The 18,886-nt window shown below is 38.0% G+C and overlaps 1 protein-coding gene across 2 annotated transcripts in view; it reads right to left on the minus strand.

Annotated features, from left to right (window-relative positions):
* Positions 1–18,886, minus strand: part of PPP2R2A (protein phosphatase 2 regulatory subunit Balpha) — a 75,435-nt gene that overhangs the window by 43,907 nt on the left and 12,642 nt on the right. The window lies entirely within an intron of this gene.

The raw sequence follows: 18,886 nt of genomic DNA on the forward strand, positions 1-18,886 counted from the left end.
ATTTAGTCTACAGGTGTGATCTTAACAAACCAGCCTTGGTATATTAATGTTATATATAATGTTAGAAAGAGCTATAAATTGACCATTCTAAACCTAGCTGCCATCTTCATAGATGTTCACCAACTTTTAACCGACTCATAATTAAGTCCACAAAGCAACTCACCTTATTAAGTTGCCTTATCAAAATGCAATGCAAAGAGTTTCTTGTGGAGATTATACACACAAGCAGGACTGCACAAAGCTCCTGCATCTCTGCATGCCTTATTAAGATATTTTTATAACCAGAACGGTAACTAGTTATTAATACCTGCCTAAAATCTTTACAAACTAGGATTATGATGGTCATGCTGTAAAAATCAGAAAGCACTTTGTTGAGCACGTCTTAGTAGACTCACATCCAGCGCAAATTTGTTTTCTGGTAGAATTCCTCCAGCTCACCTACAAACCAGGTAAAATGGGGCAGAATATTTAGAGAAAAAGGTTAGAGAACCTTAATATGTGATACAAAAAAGTGCTATAGACTTCATTCCAATGGTGAAAGGGAGCCCCCTGGGGGTTTTAGATACAAGTAATCCAACTAGCTATGCACCTGAGACTACTTAGGCTGTAGTGGACTGGAACTGGGAGAAGGGTAAGTAGAGGAAACCAACCTAGTTACTCCAGAAATCCTGGCCAGCAATGACAGTGATCTGAGTGAATCAGCATTATTACAGTAATAATAGTATCATAAGTACCCAACATTTATTATTTTTTTAAACATTTTTTGAGTTATAGTCATTTTATAATGTTATGTCTACCCAACATTTAAAATTCACTTACAGTATGTTAGGTATTTAACCTTCACAACAAACCTGTGAAGCTGGTTGTCTTAATACACCCATTTAACAGACGAAGAAACTAAAGCATAGAGGCAAAAGAGGGGACAAAGTGTATAGACTTTAAAATTCATTTATAAAGTAAATAAAGCAAGGCCTGACAACTGATAATTTATGTCCAGGTTCTCATGCTGGCTAACTATCACCATCAATAGACAGATATTTATCTCACACTAAATATTATTTAACAGTATCTAAATGGTGGGTCTAACTTCAGGTTAAAGAAAAAAGTTAGGCTCCATTGGAAAAATGAAGAAGATTATGTCAAGAATAATTTCACCAAAACTCTTAACCAAAAGGAACACATATTATTACAAAAACAGGAAATTTAGTTCTGAAAATTCTTTTTGCTCATCTTCCCCTTTTTCATCCTTTCCTTCTTGCTTCTGGTAGGTTAGTTTGGCTCAAGGTGGTAATTTCCGGACCTTGTTTTCAATTGAATTTACAATGCAATTCATTGTCTCTGCTAAACTTTTTAAACAATTGTAGTCATGTTTTTCAAGTAATTTGAAATTATTTTCACATGATTCTATTTTCAAAGATGCAGTTTCTTTCATGAATCTCACTGAAAGAGAACTGAAAGTCTTTTTATTTGAACTAAAGGTTTATTCCTCTAATTCTGATAACTGATCTTATTTTTATAAATCATGCGTATTTTTGTTTTACTCATTCTTTCAACAAATTCTGAAGAGTCATTCCTTCGACAAATATTTTTCTGAGCATCTAACACACATTAGACACTCCAAGCTGTGCCAGCATTTCTAGGTGCCAGGGATATAGGACTTCATAAGACAGATTAAAAAAAATCCCTGCCCTCATGTATCATACATTTTAGTGATGGGGGCATATTATAAGCAAGTAAATGATAAGCATAAAACATAATGAGTAGTGCTAAGTACTACTGTAAAAATATAGTAGGGTAGTCAGAGAAAGCCTCTCTGAGATGACTTAGGCAGAAATCCAAATGAATAAGGAATTAGTTATCCAAACTTATAAAGAAAAGCATTCCAAGTAGAGGGCCTAAGTAGAAATGAGTCGGTTCATTTTATTTCATTGATAAGACTAATGCAAAATAAGGTGGTAGAAGAGATAGAGCATTTAGTAGGCCAAACCATATTCATCCTTGTAAGCCATGGTAGGACTGTGAATTTGTTGTAAGAGTCATAAATCCCTGGAAAGTTTCTAACTTATGTTTCAAAGTGCTTATCTATTGTGTTAATATAGTAAAAAAAAAAATGAAGAGGAATGGTTCATAAATTACTGCATTAGCCGAAGCACAATGATGGTCTGAAGTCGGTGGCAGCCATAGAGAAATGAATGAATTCATAATACATTCTGAGGATAGCCTTGCCAGAACTTGCTGATGGACAGAGGTGTCAAATGATGAGTCCAAGGTTTCAGAACCAAGTCCAGTGGAGGGAAGTCAGTGCTATTTATGAGGGAGAGACACACCAGGGAAGAGCAGGTTTGGGGTAAGAAAGGAGCCAAAAATTCCATTTTCACATCTTTGGCGTTGACTTAGACCTGATAAGCAAGTAGAAATGTCATCCAGGCAGCCAGACAGATTTGACAGTTTAGGGAAGAGGAGATACCAATTAGGGTATCATCAGCTAACAGAGGCATTTAAAGGCTAAATCTGATTTCCCAGTGAGCAAGTACAGATAAGAAAACAAGAGGCCTGGTCTGAGGACTGAGCCTTCAGGCTCTCTCTCACAATTAGGACAAAAGAGGAGGAACCAGTCGGGAAGGGAGACTGCACAGGAACTACTTACTGGGGAGGTAGGAAGAACTTATCTGGAAGTCAGGCAAAGCTGGTCTTTCTAAAAGGAGGCAGTAATAAACTGTGTCAAAAAGTGCACAGAGATCAAGAGAAGGTTGAGAATTAAACTTGGATTTGTTGATACAGATATTTTTGAGTGATTGTGACAAAAGTGGTTTCAGTGGGTTAGCATCCTTAAAATCTGTTTTCTGTGGCTTTATTTTACAGTTACCAGAAGGAGAAACAGCTCTGGCGCTGAGCTGTCTAGGATTGAAATCACTTCTTTAACAGTCTGAAATGTGACCCATGAAGGGCATCCTCTTTTATGCCTGCCACTGATGAAGATGTCCCCTTACTTTTATACGACTTGGGTTATTCTGGGAAACAAAGAGTTAACCAGACAGGACTCTGGGGCTGACTCATCATGTTCCAGAGCTGCTGACTTCTCAGCTGGCTGCGTGCACTGAGAGTAGTATTTTTTTCAAGAAAAGCATTTGAGTGATATACTTTGAGTCACTTCAAGCTTGAAAAATGCTATTTTGTTGCCCTATGTGAAGGACAGTTTCACCAATTTAAAATTCTTAGGTTTTCTTCAGAGTTTTCTATATGCTACTCTGCTGTCTTTTAGCACAGCATGGTCCAACAAAACTTTTTGTGATCATAGAAATGGTCTATTTTGCACTGTTCAACGTGGTAGCCACTAGCCACATGTAGCTATTCATTGAGCACTTGAACTGTGAGCAGTAATACTGAGAAAATGAATTTATTTCAATTAAATTTAATAGCTATACATGGCATGTGGCTACCACTAGCTGGACAGCACAGTTCTAGCACACAGAGGACAAATGCAACGACTACCTGATAGATCTTCCTTTGCAGGTAATCTGTTTCTTGTCTCAATACTTGTACTATTTGTTTCTACATTCTAGAATTTAAAAATTCACTAGGTTCCTACTTAAAAATAGATAGGAAGGAAGACACGAAGACAGACAAGAAAGAAAGAAAGAAAGGAAAGGAAAGGAAAGGAAAGGAAAGGAAAGGAAAGGAAAGGAAGGAAGGAAGGAAGGAAGGAAGGAATCATTAGGCTATTTCCAGGTGTGGACCCCATTTTGCTTGGCAGACACTTTAGTTACCTGTAAGAAAATAATATTAACCAGCCCTACCACAAGGAAGTTGTAGAGAACTTTAAATACGTTTCAACTTGCCAAACATTTGGTACACAGTAAGTGCTCAATAAATGTCAGATATATTCCCTGGGCGCTTTTGGTCTGTTCTCTCATTCTGAACTTGTATTCTACACTGAACCTATTATTTGTGTTTCTTAAATTTTCATCTGTAATTGTCACCTTGTTTTTTCCCTCTGAACTGTGGGAATATTTCTAGAGCCCTGCTGCTACCTGCCTCGAAAGAGCCAACAGTTAAGAATCACATTATTTCACTTACGACTCCTTTTCCTATTTCTGATACTTTTTCTTGAAATGCTCATTAGTCTCCTTGAGAATACTAATTAGTTGTTCTTTAAATTTCAACATTTTCCTCTTACTTTTCGCAGTAAGTCTGTCACCTTTCAGACTACTAAGTCTGTCTGTCTTTTTGTGTATTCAACTTCAAAAAGTCTGTGTTTATGCAATATTGGGAACTGTGCTGGGCTCAACCAAAAAATATTTAAAACTAAGATCAATTCTTTGGGGACAGGGAGATGTTTACGCTGTTACTTCCTGTATTCATTCTCAACTGCTGCCTAACAAATGACCCCAAATTCAGCCACTGAAACACCAAACAAGTACCACCTCACAGTTTCTGTGATCAGGCATGTGCGTGTGGCTTAGCTGGGCGCATCTCGCTCAGGATCACTCAAAAGGCAGGAGTCAGCGTGTCAGCCAGGGCCTCTGTCATTTCAAAACTTGACAGAGAGAAAGAGGATCTGCTTGCAAACCATGCTCACCCACATGGCTGCTGGCAGGTGTCAGGTCTTCACTGGCTTGTTGGCCAGAAACACCAGCTCCTTGTCCACATGAGCTACACAGGGAACCTCACAGAAGAGTTGGTTTCCCTCAGAGCAAATGAGAGGGCAGCTCAACACGGAAGCCAAAGCCCTTCTGCAGCCAACCTTGAAAGTGACATCCCACTACTCATGCCATACTTGTAGAAGCAAGTCACCAGGTCCACACTCAAAGGGAGGGAATAACATAAAAGACAGAGTACCAGGAGGCAGGGGTCACTGGGGGCCATCTCAGAGGCTGCCTGCCACACTTCATCCTTCGCCAGCTTATCCATTCAGCAGTATGTGGTCAGGCAGCAGAGCTGCAAGTTGAAGAACGCAGCTTCAGAGCAGGGAGTTTCAACACTGTGCTTCACGGCTGGCCTCTCTCCTGCAATGATGGGTAGCCACACCCTCTCCACTGGTCATAATCCTTGTGGTAAGAACCACTCTGAGGCATTCAGTTTTTAATCCCTGCTTTAAAGTACAAAATGTCTCACCAACCAACTGCCTGTGGACCCCCTTCAATTCTAGCTCTGCCTGCTCAAAGTAGGCTCCTTTACTCACACCCCAGGGGGGATTCTCAACTACATAAATGAACCAAGTCAGCCAGGAAGGACTTCCCTCGCTATGTTTCTCATTTCTACCGTTTCCTGCCAAAATTCTTTTTACTTTAGTTATAACACTCTTCCAGGGTTAGAGACTGGACTCTCCACATTATGCTTGTTGGTCTTTTCAGTATGTGTTCGTCTGTTTGCTTTAACACAAGGGCTTAGATCATCATCCGCCACTGAAAGTCAACACAGTTATTTGTTTAAGCACTTTACACATTCTTTCAAAGACTGTTTTGCTAAGTGTGACAGGAAATGCTTGTTGGTTTTCCTATTCATATATATATATATATATATATATATATATATATATAAAAATCAGTCTTGCTGTTGGATAAAACAAAGACACTTCAATCTATACCAATTCTCATGATATACTCTACCATGGTCATTATTAAAGCAACTAAATTTTGCTGATTTCTAAAAACTGCAGAGTCATCAAACTTAGTTCAGTCTGGTATGATCAGAAAACTCAGTAAGCATAGACACACTTTAACAATATCTTACAACGAATCAGACACAGCTGCTCAGCAGGATGAACTCATCAGAGAGGTTTGTAAAGAAGCCCCTACAACTTTATGTCCAGCAGGGGGCACCTAGCACTATGGGATGATGTAACACTTTAAAGACAAATCTTAAGCCAAAATACCAACAGTATTTTAACCCACAACCTAAAATATCCATTTTTGGTTTAACAATAAAAAATATTTTCCTGTGCCATATTATTCCTCTACTCCACCCTCATGCCTCTTAAGATAATTTATTCACCTTATTTCTTCATAATACGAACAAAGAGGGGAGGAAGAGAATCAGCAAAAACTCAATCAGATGTCAACAAATTTTCTGATACTCTGGTACTGGATAATCAGAACTCAGGTTCTTTGTCTTCTCCTTATGAATACGTTGGAAACAGAATTAAGAAAGTACTTAACACAAAAACATCAAGTGACACAAGGCCATTACATACTGCTGCTGGGATCTAACCTACACAATCAGCCACCTTGTACAGATACAGAAGGCACAGTGCCTGAGGGTTAAACCCTGGGTCTGAGCTCATCAGATTTCTAGATGATATATTCTAAGTCAAAGAAATAGTATTTTCAAACATTTTAGCACTTCACTTAAGGAATAAAGTTACCTGTAATCTTAGCAAAGTTGTAGGGTACAAAATTAGCACAAAAATCAGTGGTATTTCTATTCATTAGAAACGAACAATCTGAAAAGGAAATTATGTAAGCAATTATTCTTACAATAGTATCAAAAAGAATAAAATATTTAAGAATAAACTTAATGAGATGAAAAATACTTATACAATGAAAACTATAAAACGCTACTGTAACAAAATAAAAGCATAAATGGAAACACATCTGTGTTCACTGACTGAAAGATTTAATATTGTTAATATTGTTTAATACTACCCAAAGTGGTCTACAGATTCAATGTGATTCCTATCAATAACCTGATGGTGTTTTTTGTAGAAATAGAAAAATCCATCCTAAAATTCATATAGAATCTCAAGGGACCTGAACAGCTAAAACAATCCTGAAAAAGAACCAAGTTGGAAATCTCACACACTTCCTGATTTCAAAATTTACTATGAAGCTAAGAAATGAAAGCAGTGTGAGACTGGAATACAGGCAGATACATAGCCCAACAGAACAGAGAGTCCAGAAACAAACACTATTCTACAGCATATAAAGTCACATCTGACCCTTCTACATATGGTCAAATGCTTCTTGACAAGGTCTTTTCAACCCACGGTGCTGGAAAACTGGACATCCAAATGTGAAAGAACGATGTTGGACTCTTACATTACACCATTTACAAAAATTAACTTAAAACAGACCCAAGCCCTAAACATGAGACCTAAAACTGTAGCTCTTAAACTCAGAGGAAAAGCATCATGGCATTGGATTTGGCAATGATTTCTTGACTATGACAGTGGAAAAACAGGCAAAAACAATACATAAACTGAACATCAAAAGCAAAAATTTTGGTGCATCAAAGGACACAACAATGAAAAAACCCATAAAACAGAGAAAATATGTACAAATCATAATCATATGAGGGATTAATATCCAGAATATACAAAAAACTCATACAAACAACAAAAATATTTCCCCATTTTAAAATAGGTAAAGCCATTTCTATAAAGATACACAAGGCCAGAAAACACATGAAAAGATGCTCAGTGCAACTAGCCATCAGGGAAATGTAAATCAAAACCATAATGAGATACCACATGACATCCATTAGAATGGCTATTACCAAATACAATAACATTTAACTAGTGTAGGTGAGGACATGGAGAAGCTGAAGCCCTTGTACAATGCTGCTGTTGGGAATGTAAGATGGTGCAGCCATGTGGAAAACAGTATGGTAATTCCTCAAAACTTAAACACAAAATTATCTTAGGATTCAGCAACTGCATGTCTGGACATACATTAAAGTGAATTCAAAGCAGAGACCTGAACAGATATTTGAACATCAATGTTCAGAGCAGCATTATTCACAACAGCCGAAAGGTAGAAGCAACTCAAATGTACATCAATAGATGAATGGATAAACAAAATGGTATATACATAAATGGACTATTCAACCTTCAAAAAGGAAGGAAATTCTGACACATGCTATATACAACATGGATGAGTTTTGAGCACTTTATGAACTGTCTGTGTTCCCCCGAAATTTATTATGTTGAAATCCTAACCTTCAGTGGGGCCTCTGAGAGGTGATTAGGTCATGAGGGCATAGCCTTCATGAATGGGATTAGTGTGTCCTTGTAAAGAGGCCCCAAAGAGCTCTTTTACCCCTTCTGCCACGTGAGGACACAGTGAGAAGACAGCAGTCTGTGAACCAAGAAGCAGCCCCTTACAGAATCCACCAGTTCCTCCATCTTGGACTTCCAGAACTCTGAGAAATAAACTATTGCTTAAGCCATCCAGGCTGCGGTGGTTTGCTACGGCAGCCTGAATGGACTGATACAAAGGATATCATGCTAAGTGAAATAAGCTAGTCACAAAGGGACAAATACTACATAATTCTACTTTTATTAGGTACCAAGAGTAGTCAGATACATAGAGACAGAAAGTAGAGTGAGAGCTGCCAGGGGAAAAGAAAGTGGACAACTGGGGAGCTACCGTTTAATGGGTATGGAGTTTCAGTTTGGGAAGATGAAAAAAGTTCTGGAGATGGATGGTGGTGAAGGCTGCACAATAATATGTTATATACTTAATGCCACTGAATGGTACACACAAAAATGGTTAAAACAGTACATTTTACGTATATTTTATCAGAATTAAAAAATTACTTGTTATCTGCCACAAGAAGTCCTAAAGTAGGGCAATTAAAACCAGTGTTAGTAAATCCACTGGCTTATTTAATTGGAGATCCAGGTTCTTTTCCTCTTTACACTCTGTCAAAAGAGAGTAATAGGGTTGGGATCCAGGGTTCCTATCATGGGAGAAAAAGATATAAATATAGAACAGCGGGGTAAGGAAGAGTTCTGTGGTAGTCAGTTTAAACTGGCAAGATCAGTGTAAATAAACTGGTATTTTAAAAGTTTTATTACAGAGCATTTCAGTCATATATGAAAGCAGGTAGAAAACGAATCCCCAGCACCCAGAACCAGCTACAGCGATTACAAACTCAGGGCCAGTCTTGCTTCATCTCTAAAGTCATCCCATATTATTTCATGCACATCCCAGAATATCAAATTATTTTACCCATAAATATTTCAAAAGTTATATCTAAAAGCTAAGACCACCACTTTTAATACAACCAAACACCATGCCTGAAAAAAGTCAACAGTACTTTATCACACCTGAAAAAAATCAGTAGTACAAGTATAAAATATCCAGCACACATTCAAATTTCCAATTGCCCTAGGTCAAAAAAAATAGTTTACCTATTTAAATTATGATCCAATAATTTTCAAATTACAACTGACTGATATATCCTTTAAGTTTTTTTAAATCTATAGGTTCCCTCTCTATTTTTTTAAACTTGTAAATTATCTCTTGAAAAAAACAAGGTACTACATACTTCAACCTATATGAACTTGTGATTTAAAAACAAAACCCCAAAATCCTTTTAATTCTCTAGCTCTGTCTAGAAAAAATGACAGGGCCTAGGAATAAAGACATTCCAGTGGTAAAGAATACACTTAGTACACATGATAGTTTCTAAATACCATTCCCTACTAAAAGAACACAAAGCTCCTGAGAAAAATAATTCCAGTTTGGGGACACACAAAAAAAAGTACAACTGGAAACATCTTGCGTCAAAAAAAAAAAAAAAGGAACTATCAAAGACTGACTGGGAATGTAAACGGAAGGATACCTGATGGGTCTCTCACTGGCCAAATTTAGGACAACTTGAGGATCAAAAGAAATAGTGGCATTAACACATTGGGCAGCATTAACAGACTGTTAATACATATAATAAAAAAAGGACCTACAAGTGCACACTGCAACCAAAAAGGAGAAAGGACAGGAAATTAGAAAATCACCACTCTGCACCCACCAATCTAATAACTGTCTCAGGCAAGGACCATTAATGAACTGCTTATTAATTACACAGGGATTAAAGGTTCTTTTTTGACAGATCTGGCAAACACTACGTGACCAAGTGATCAAACTAAGAGTCATCAATAATAAGACAAATTTGCATGATTTGATGCGCTAGGAAGTACACTTTATGTACACTTACGCAATATGTCTTACCAAAAATGTTTAACCTGGATTTAATTATGAGCAAACAACTAGTAAAATCTAGAAAGTGAGGTATTTCATAACAAGTTTTGACTCCTCAAAATTATCAGAATGCTTTGACTAGATCTTGGACTGAAAAAGAAAAATTTAAGGACAGTTTTTGAGTCACTCAGGGAAGCTTAAATATGGATTGTGTAACAGAACATTTCTGAATTAATGCTAAATTTCTTGGGTGTCATAATGGTATTGTGGTCGTGTAAGAGAATATTCTTGCTCTTAAGAGATAAATGCTGAGTTTTTCAGGGGTAAAGCATCACACTATTTCCAATGTACTTTCAAAAAAGTTAGGGGCAGGAATGCAGGTGTAAATAAAGCAAATGGGGCAAAATGTTCACAACTGGTGAACATAAGGAAATTAACAGACAGTTACCTTCGTATTTATTTTTTAACTTCTTTGTAGGCTTAAAATTTTTCAAAATAAAGAGCTGGAGAAGAAAGGGAGTAGAGAGAGAGAATACAGCAGCTCCAGGTACACTCCCATACACTGTAGTGAAAAAAAAAAGGCCCCAAACCAGCAGCTCTCTTCTTTGGGTGTCTTTTTAAGGGGCTGTGAAGCCTTTCACAGAACCAACCCTCTGGTTCCTGCCCCCAGCAGATCTCTCTTCATATTCCATTGTACAGATCTAATATTATCTGTCTGACCTCCTTTCATATTTAGTTAGGCCTAAAACTATGAAGCCATAAAGAAAAAATGCCAGACCAGCCTTTTCCTACATAGCCCGTACGAAAACCAAGATCTAAACTGGCATGTTCCTCCAAAACCATCACTAAGCCAGATAATCTCCCCTATTCTGACCAGGCTATATAGGGCACTCGTGATTGGGGGAAGGGGACTCATGCCTCTTAAAAAGGAGATGTAGGCCTACATTCCATCCCTCTTCCATCAAGACACAATCAAGGCTGAAAATTTTAATTGTTACTATTCTGTTACTACTCCAGAATATTCCATTCTGCATTAACCAACATTTTATCTGACAATGAAAGCTACCGTCACATTTTTTACCATTTTTAATTTTTTGAAGAAAATATCTAATGTTAGGTACAGAAGTAGTAAGAAGGAAAGAGCACTGAACTGAGAAGTAAACAGGTGCAAGTACAAGTTGTAAGAACTACTAGCTATAGCAGAGACTCACTGGCCCTGTAAGCAGCCATTTCCCCCTTTTTCCCTTTAGTTCTAGACACCCCGGTACTCCCCATCACCCTGCCACCCCCAGCCCCCAGCTAACCACACAGAGGTTTAACAGGAAAGTAGAGGTTTTATTTACTGGGCTCTCCTAAGGCCACATGACCAAGTTCTGAACAATGAGATATGAGTGCAAAATTTTCATGTCACATCCTAAAAAAGAAGCTCCTTGTCCTCCTCTTTTTACCTTCCTCCCAAGGGCTGAACACAGATGTGAGCCAGATGTGAGCCAGATCTGGCCATGCAGTAAGAGCAGTACACCCTAGAAGGGTAAAGACAAGACAGGAGAAACCTGGGATGCTGGATCATCTCTGGCAGAAGCAGCTTATCCACTTCCGACTCCTCTCTACCACTAGTGGGTTACGTGAGAGAAATAAGCTTCCAGTTTTGGGAACCACTGTGCATATGGGTCTCTTACAGCAATTTGGTCTATAATAGCTTGTGTGACTAGTTCTCTGGTCTCTTTTTACTAGTTCACAAAACTGAGAAGAATGACGTGAATGTTATTAACTTCTTTAGCTTACTATATTTTGTTTTGTTAAAAAAAAAGTATATACATTAAGTAAAATAAAAAATTGAAGTTTTAAGTATGTTTAAATGGGATGATCTCTGAAAACACCCTGCACAACATATCTAACCATTCAACTGTTATGTTGTCAACAATCACTGTGTGTCTGAGGCTATTCAAGATGCTAAGAATACAGTGGCAGAACAAAAGAAAGAGTTCATTCTCTCATGCATGAAAACTTTACATCTGAGAGGAAGTCTGCAATAAGCAATCACACAAGATTATTTCAAATGACAGTACAAATGGAAAAGAGGGCAAAAAACAGATAACATAGTGTGCATTGGGGGGTTGAGAGGGGAATCAGTTAATCTGCACAGGTATTAAGGAAGAACACGCAAAACCTGGACAAAGTAGATTCCAGGCTGAAAAAGGAAGGTTCAAAGCCTTCAGCAGGAACAAGACTGTGTATGCTCATGGACCACCAAGAAAGCTCCTGTGGCTGCAGCTACTAGTGAGCAAGGGGGAGATGACAGAAAAGATCTCAGAGGTGGGCAGAGGCAGCCTGGTATTAACTGTACAAAGTTACAGTACTAATGTCAGGCGACACGTGCTCCTGATAAAAAATAGAGAAAAACTATTTCTCTCTAATTCTACACCTTGGTTACAAGAACAAATAATGTTCCCAAAAGAAAATAATGATTTTAGCTACCCTGCAATCAGTAACTGACTATAATCTTATTCTATTTACTTTGGGACAAATGTTTCAATTAATTAGAAGTGGTTTCAGGAGCAGAAAAAAAAACCCTTAAAAGTCATTCATATCTAATAAAGCTAAGGCTTTCTCTCACATTTTAAATGTGAACAAATTTCACATATGCATCCAGTCAACAAATATTTCATGAGCACATACTGTGCATGCCAGATACTGCTGCAGGTGTTGAAGGTAATAGCAGTAAATAAAGACCTGGTCCTTGTAGAGTTGAATGTATCAGAATACATTTCAAAGTTCAAAAATGAGAATAAATTTTTAAAACTCACTCCTTTTGGCTGACTCCTTAAGGTCTGAAAATGAAAGTATCTTAACTTCTTTCATTTTTGCTGTAATTGAGGAAAATAATTACACAATTTCCGAAGATTTAATATATTAAGAATAATAGTACATAACATTAGCATTTATATCTGAGAAAACAACCCAATCTACCTTTATGTTTCAAAAAATCAGAACTACGAATTCTGTGAATTCTTCTGTCTCACGGCAGAGAAAGGGATTACCAAGTGTTCCGGCACGTGAAAGAAACATGTTAAACGTGGAGATTCAAAGCACTTCATTTATCTCTCCCCTTTAGGTCACCACAAAATGACAATAAATGAATAAAAACAGTTTTAAGACAGTAAGAACAAAGGATCATGCAGGGAAACAGCAGAAGACAACAACAAATGTGCTGGAGAAAGGAAAGCAGGTAACCTAGCAAAATAAAGGAAACTGAAACCTAAGAGCACGTGGGAGGGGTGCCAAAGAAAGGCAAGCAGATCCCCCTGGCAGACCCTGCAAGGGGTCAGGAAAGGACCACAGTGAGACACGGGGCTCAAAGCAGGGCCCCTGGCTGAAACATCTAAATAAGATGCAGAGAAGCCTACTACTTGAGTGCTGGAGAAACTGAGCAAAAAAGACAATTATTTGGAGCTGAGGCTGAAGGTGAAGCACCAAACTGAAAAGAAGATAAGGTGAAAGGATGCATACCAACGAGCTGATGGTCCTGGCTCTCAGAGCGGCCAGGCTGAAGATATGACAGGCCCTCACCCACCTCTCCACACCCATACACACTTCCCTCTGAGACAGGACTGGGATTTCCTTCTCAATGAACCAGTCCTGGGCTCACTGCTTTACAGCAAAGCCCACCAGGTGATTAGTTCTGCCAGTAAACACAGTGTTTGCAATCCACTTTGAGCACCTCACAACTAAGGATCACCAGATACTGCATTCTACTAAACAAACAAGAAAAAAAGGAACTCAAAGGAAATGGAATGTCAACTAGATTTATCTTCTCAAAGATACTCCATTTACAAAACACAGGCGGGTGAAAAAGGAATACTCAAATAAAAAAAAAGCTTTTAAAAATATAGTAACTGAAATTGTAAAAATCAGTGATAGAGTTGAAAACAAAATTGAGGAACACTCCCAGAAAGAACAAAGCGCAAAGATGATGGAAAATAGGAGAAGAAAAAGCAAAAGAAAAAACCTAGAGGATCAATGCAGAAAGCCCAAGATTCACCTATCAGGAGTTTCAGAAAGAACTAATCAAACAGAAGAAAAAGCTGAAGGAAATGAATCTACAGGTTCAAAGGGCCCAATGAGTACCAGCCCAACTAATTAAAAAGACTCACACCACGGCACATCTGGATGGTGTGAGAGGAAATAGTGAACAGAACGGCACCAGGCTTCTCAAATGCAACACTGGACACTAGCAGACAGAAGAAATGTCTTCCAAACTCCGAGGAAAAATGATTTCCAATAAACAGTCACACCCAGGAAAGTGGGAGCAGAATAAAGACATCTTTTCCAGGGAGGTAAGATCTTAAGAACTATCACTCATGAAATCATTCTCATGAAATCCTGAATGCTGTATACTAATAAGATGAGAGAGTAAACCAAGAAAAGAAAAAAACATGGCAGCCAGGAACAAGGGGACCCAAGACAGAAAAGGCACAAGGAAGTCCCATGATGGTGACATGAAAAGGTTAAGAACAAAAGGTAATTCCCAAGACTGCACAATAAACTTAGAAAACACCCAGGAGCATCAGAAGGATAGAGCTCAAGGCGCGAGTGAAACTGGCAGAACATGATATGTGCTTCAAAATACTGTCAGGAGATCTCGTCTCCTGTCAGAGGATTTGAGGGTGATTCACAGAAGATTAAAGACTATGATTCTTTTGACTACGCAGGAAATTATACTGAAAGGCTATAGAAAGGTTTAGAAAGAAAACAATGATGGTAGATTAAAACAAAGAAAAAAAAAGGAAAAAAACATGGCAATTATTGGGTGAGGGTATAGCGGGAGAGCACATGCTGGCATGCACAGGGTCCTGGGTTGGATGCCCAGCACTTCCATTGTAAACATAAATGAATAACCTAATTACCCTCCTCCCCCCACAAAATAAGTTGCTGTTTTTTAATTTTTAAAAAGTTAACCGGTAATTATTTCTAGAGAAAACAACATCATAGCAGAAAGAATCATAATTCATTACCCGGCAGCAGTGAATAGTATTTACATGGACATAATATTGTCCACTCTCGTATTTGTTTCCTGTGACTACTGTAATAAATTACCATAAATCTGATGGCTTAGCACAACACACACTTATTTTCTGACAGTTTGGGAAGCCAGAAGTCCAATATCAGATTCACCCCACTAAAGCTACTGGCTAGGCTAGCTCGTCACAGAGGCTCTAGGAAAGAATATATTTCTTGCCTTTTTGAAGTTCTGGAGGCCACTTGCATTCCTTGGCTTGCAAACCCTTTCCTTGCATCACTCTTCTTGCTTCTGGTATCATATCTACTACCTCCTTAGATCTTATCTCCTCCTCTTCTCCTTACAAGGACCCTTGTGAACACATTTAGGGCCTAGGAGGATATATCAAAATAAACTACCTGAAAATCCTCAGGTTAATCACATCTTAAATCCCTTTGCCACACAATATTCACTTTTAGATTAGAAAGTGGGTATCTTGTGGGAAGGGAAGGGAAGGGGGCATTATTCAGCCTGCCACAACTCTGAACTTCGGTTTAAACAACAGTGATACAACAATCCTGAGGGAGCAGCAGTAAGAGGGCAGAAGAGAGCTCAATTCTTAGCTGCCACTTACATGTGAGGATGTCTAAAATTGATAAAGCAACAGCTCTACGAGCACACTGTTCAGAAACAGGAAAATAAACACCAGAAGAAACTGCTAAAAGAGTCTGAGGAAGGGGAGTCAAGATGAGGATAGGTGAGGAGGGACAGAAAACTGTTAATTTTCCTCAAAAGTGTTTTGAAACTACTGACTTGTTAAACTGTGTGCATGAGCTACATGGATAAAATAAAAATCAACCTTAAACAAAACTAAGAGTATTAGGTGGCTGGGGAGGGAGAAATCCTGACTGGAGACTGAAAAGGTACGTTCTCAAGGGTAATAAAGCAAACAGAAAAATCACAAACAGAAAAATGAAAAGGTCACCATTTATACTTATTAAAAACTTGTGTCAGAGGGTATGAAACAACCAATTAAGAAGTTAAGATTTCACTTCTTAAATTTATCCTTTTCACAGTACTCGGGGCCAATCTACTTATAAAAGCAAATTATTAGTGAAAGCAAACCTAGTAAATATAGTAAGCGCTTAGCCTGAGCTAAACTGAAATACAAACACAAATTTAATCTAACAATTAGGGATGGCTAACATGTAGTACTATGATGCAAGCTGTTCTTTTAACAACTAGTACAAAGCTCCCCAGGAGGTGTTTACTCATTTATTGAACAAATGTTGACTGATGTGAGAACAGCACAATGGATCTATTCAGCCTGTCAGAAATACTGAGTTAAAGAACTAAGATATTACCCTACCTGTGCCCCTTCCTCTACAAGACTCTAAGCTGCGTGGCCGCTCAGATGCAGCCTGTGGGCCGCCAGAGCGGCAGCAGCACGGCCAGCACCGGAGCTGGTCAGAAATGCAAAAATCACAGGCTCCACCTGAGACCTATATGCAGAATCATAATACGCATTTTAACAAGATTCCCAGGAAATTCACAAGCACGTAAAAGCTTGAGAAGTACTTGTTTTGGGCTAAATACCATTCCTCTGACAACAAAACAGCGCACTTCTGAATAAGGAATGGAGGAGAGAAATAGGGGTGCTCATTGGTACAATAAAATCTGCTTACTCTTCAGACTCCTACAGAATTTTTTATGAGCTCTACATCTCTTTGTCAGGCTACTTAAGGTTTGATAAAGGATTCAGATCACAGAAACAGCTGAGGAGTGGAGGAAAGAGTAGTGAGAAAAATAGTTATAATGTAAAAGGATAAAGCACTTATGATACCATTGCCTTAGACAAGTGGGTAGGGGGTGAATGGGGCTTTTTAGACCCTCAGCAGAAGGGTCAATAGTCACACAGGCATTTTCCTGGTATTGCACATTGAGGTGTCCCAAATTCCACTCTTACATACTAAGGGAAAATGAAACTAACAGTGAAGGATGCTTTGGGCTCTACCACCTGTTTCAAGCCCCCCTCACTCCCAAATTATATTATTCTTGAGAGAAGATATGGAGTAAGCAATCATGGGGAAGAACAAAACACCGGAGGAACTTGAGAAAAATTGGAAAATAAGGGGGTAAAAAAGAAAAGCTTGAACTTCTGTTGCCACACAGTAATTTTATATTAGTCAAATTAATAGACAAAATGCCAGACCCCAGCCTAACCCCAATTATGATGAAACTGATCTTTCCACTTCTCTCTTTGGATTTCCCAAACTCCTCCCCAACCAAACTAACGGTGTATTCATTAATGCAACATATATCTATTGAAAATGCCTATAATCTGCCCCAAATCATAAAAACTGGCTGATCTTCATCTGCAGACCTCAAATATGCTTTTACTCTTCTGTTAACTGTTAATCTGTTATCTCTGTTAATCATGCATTAAGTAACTAAATAACTGCACCTACTGAATTTTCTGAGTACTCCGTAGGTGTCAAAACTAAGCATGTATGTACGTTTAATCCTCTGAATAACAATTCAAGTACTATTAAACTCACTCACAGATAAGAAAGCACACAGTAGTTTTCAACTGTTTGTCTCCTTACCCTCTGGCCTTCCTTTGTCTGTCAAAAACAAACATGTCTGATCTATTTTATAAAATAAGTGCTCAAGAAACTTAGCTAATTGGCTATTAGTGTAAGCACTTTGCGTGCATCATCTCATTTAATCTTAGCGTGTTTTCAAAGTCTATCCATATTGCAGCATTTATCAGTGCGCTATTCCTTTCTATGGTTGTGTAATATTCCACTGTACCTTACCTATTCTGTATGCATCATCAGACATTTGGTTTGTTTCCACCTTTTGGCTATTACGAATAATGTTGCTATAAACATTTACATACAAGTTTCTGTGAACAGAGTTTTCAATTCTCTTAGGTACATACCTAGGAGTAGAACCGCTGGGTTACACAGTATATCTGTGTTCAACTTTTTAAAAAACTGAGAAATTTAAAATGAAGATTTTAAAACATAGGATACAGAGGAAAGAGAGAAAAAGGCTTGTAAGCTATCACAAGCCTGGAGCAATCTCCAATAATATTCATTAGTACATTCATCTCACAACCATTTGAAACCACCAAAAGATATACTTCTATCTTAAAAAGACTTGAGACATATGTGATTCTTTCATTTAACACTCGCCGGAACAAGTAAGTGTTTGTACTACAATAGCATCCCAATATCAAGCAGGACAATGTCAGCTTGCAAAGGGAGAAATAATTTACAACTCACATTTCAGCATCACCTAGTAATGTGAACAGGTTAATAACAAAGGCCACAACGTGTTATGGAAAATGCTTATTGTAACAAAATTGACTTTTTTAATATACCTAAAGCAAAGGAACCTTGCCTTCTCTATTTCCCTCACATTTTCCACAATACTGGGCACTCAATATATACTGGTTGACTTGCAGATGAATATACTTAGGGTCTCACTTCAGCTCCACACCCTATGAGAACCAGAGATTTAGATTTAATTAAATGGTTGTTTTTTTATTAATTGAACTCGACAGAAGCAATGTGGGAGCCTAAAAAAGCAGACAAAATAGTTTTACTAACTTGTAATCTTACATTAACATTGCTCAACTTCTTTGAGCTTGTGTACAAAATGACAATAATGTCCATCTCAAAGACTATTGCTAAGAAATGCAGTGCAGTTATCAAAGTTTCCTAATATGCTGAAGACTCTGCCTAATTAAAACACACATGAAACAAAGTACTGACTGTCTCTATTCTTAGTTTCATAGTAATGAAATGTGACTTATAAAATCCATGGGATTTTCTACTTTTAAACCAGAAACTGAAAAAAAATGAGGTTTAACTCTGGTCAAAATTTTAGACTTTGCCTAATCTTATCCTGAAATAGCCTACAAAATAAAGTAACCCAGTTCTTGTCTTCATTTAAACTG

This window comes from Vicugna pacos, chromosome 31 (genome assembly GCF_048564905.1).
Source record: "Vicugna pacos chromosome 31, VicPac4, whole genome shotgun sequence".
Lineage (NCBI taxonomy): Eukaryota > Metazoa > Chordata > Mammalia > Artiodactyla > Camelidae > Vicugna > Vicugna pacos.